General features: G+C 38.2%; 1 protein-coding gene across 1 annotated transcript in view; it reads left to right on the forward strand.

Moving 5' to 3' along the window:
• The window catches only part of clasp1a (cytoplasmic linker associated protein 1a), a gene marked incomplete at its 5' end in the record, with an annotated part of 76,255 nt that overhangs the window by 29,289 nt on the left and 44,285 nt on the right, over positions 1–2,681 (forward strand).

The raw sequence follows: 2,681 nt of genomic DNA on the forward strand, positions 1-2,681 counted from the left end.
GTGTGTGTGTGTGGAGGAAGAAGAAGGGGTGGGTGGGTGGGGGGGGTTGCAGGCCAGACGGACAGCCTGGGGCTAGAGGGGATGAGATTTCTCCACAGGAGGTGTGCATCCACTGGAGCTTTCAGATGTCCCTCTGTGGAGCCAAAGACCAAAACAAGCCTCCATCTTAACCTGTATAAATATATCAAATCACTCTTACAACAGAAAGGCACACACACGTTCCTGTGAATGTCCGGTCCTGATTGTTTTGTGCGTTAGAGGAGTCGCTCTCTGACACCCTCACTGCTGACTCCGTCCCATTACAGCTGACTGCATCCACAGCTGAGCCAAGGAGAATACCGTTAGACAGGACTCAGCATTTCAGCAACAGTCTGCAACATCGTCCTCCAGCTAACATTTCACATCTTAATCTCTCACAACTTCATTCATTATGCCACTCAGGGAGCGCTTAAAGAGCCTACAGTGTAAGCTGATGGCTGTTAAATGAATAGTTTTTGAACTGAACTAAAAACAACTTTTTGAATCTATTATTATTATGAGAAGACTATTTTTGTCTGTAGCTTATTTTAGAAACATACTTTGACCTGACTGCACAATGCTTAGATCCTCCTAAATGTTACACACTGGACCCTTTAAGGCACTTATTCATTATTTTATCACTTAATCAGCACAAATCCAATAAATTATGTAATGAACAAATGGCTTATTCTTTCTTTGTCTGAGAGAATCTGCTTCATAATCTGCTTTAATTCAAGATTTGGACTATTAAAATCTCCTTTAACTACGTAGGAGTAATGAATGGAAACAATGCTGAATGTGAGTCCTAATGAATAAAGATTTCTGCCTGCAGTCCCTCCCATCAACCTCCAGTCGAGTTGCTGAGAGTTCATTTGGAAAGCTCTGAGAAATATGCAAACATGACTCATTTTAGCAGCTATTAGATAGTCAGGCATCATATTCATCACAATCAGCTGCTCAGCTCCTCGCAGGCTCGACTTTTCCCACTTTCCCGGCTGCACTGAAATTGACTTTGTGACTGAAAGATGATGACGGCTCGTTTTAATTTAAATCCCATTCGCCTCAGAGCTGAGAAGAATGTCTGGCGTTAACGTGGACAGAGGATGAGCTGCGTTGTTAAACAGGCCTTCAGCTTAGTTTGACAGTTGTGCTAACTGCTGCAAAATAAACTTGGTGACCAGACGAGAGAGAGAGGAGTGCTCGTGGAGAAAGGAAACTTTATGGCTAAATATATTTGGACATCATCTATATACCAACACAGGGTCCAAAATGAGAACCTGTCAAGCACCAAATGTGAGTAAATTCTGAGTGTGGTAAAAAAAAAAAAGACATTTATATGACTAATGTGACCCTCACTGTCCACCGTACCTACCATGACGTCCAGGCATGGGACGATATATAGAATAATTGCAATACACGATAATCATGAAAATATACTTATTGCATCACAGATAGACAACTTATCTCCCGGTACTTTATTTTGGAATCTGAACTATTTCCACACATCCAGTTTAACCTTTTTTTGTGTTGTATTGAGAGATGGGCATTTTTTCCAGTCAAGCCATGTGAGGATATCAATTATCACGATGATAGAAATTCACCACGATAAATTTCTGTTTTTTGTTGCGATACGTGACAATATTGTGTATCGATTCATCCCTAGTGGCGTCAGAGAATCAAATAAAAGCTTACTACGTACAACTTGGTGCTTTCTACACAGTCGGCCTCCTGCAGCAATATTTCTCTGATATTTTCTCTTAATTTGATGTTAAGAGAACTGTGCTGTATTTCATGGGTTCTCGAGCTTGTTGCAGCCAAAAACTTAATTAATTTAGTAAAAAAATAATAATTCAGCTGTCACTGCTCAGGTCCTAATAAGAGAAGATTTGTTTGTATTTCTCTTCTCGCATTAGGCCCAATGTTTTTCTACTGTTTTGCCGTAAGAAACATCAGCCTTACATTTTATTAGAGACGTGGCGACACATTCCCGGTTTTTGCAAGAGAACCTGGTAACCTAATGATCCTGGTTAATAAATGTTATTACATAGGTACTTGTTTGTAGTCAACATCTTAAGATGAGCCAAAAAGTACATTTTGGACCCTTTCTCTACACACTGTCAGAAAATTGTTTTTGCAAGGGAACGTCTCTTCTTGTCGTAAAAACCTGATGATTTAGTTAAACTCAAACTATTTGAGCAAACCGATCGCCATGAACAGTTAAAATGTATTAAACTCCAACAATTTAAACATGAAAAAAGATTTGATTTGAGTACAAATAACTCATTTATTGTTAAGTAAAGGTAAATTAAGTTAATTGAAGTTAAAACTAGTAAGTATATTAAACAGCATTTCTCCAAACTTATTTAAAATGTTTAGAATTTATCTGAATAAAGTAACAATTACATATTTGTCAACTTAAAGAAAATGAGTCAATAGAACAAACTGGAATTAAATATTTAAAATACAGCACAAATTTAGGTTAACTTAAAAGAGTAATTTTTAGTTGAGTTTAAATGTTAGCTTACTTCTTTTATTAAGATATGCATTTAGGATTTACTGTGTAACTTCTATTTCATACATCTGCTCATGAGAGAGATGGAGGCAGAGGGGGGAGGAGAGTGAGAGAGGGATAGATAGAAGAGAGGGAGGGAGGGAGGGATAGA

The sequence above is a fragment of the Morone saxatilis genome, unplaced genomic scaffold (assembly GCF_004916995.1).
Source record: "Morone saxatilis isolate NCDOM2014 unplaced genomic scaffold, NCSU_SB_2.0 Contig5, whole genome shotgun sequence".
NCBI lineage: Eukaryota > Metazoa > Chordata > Actinopteri > Moronidae > Morone > Morone saxatilis.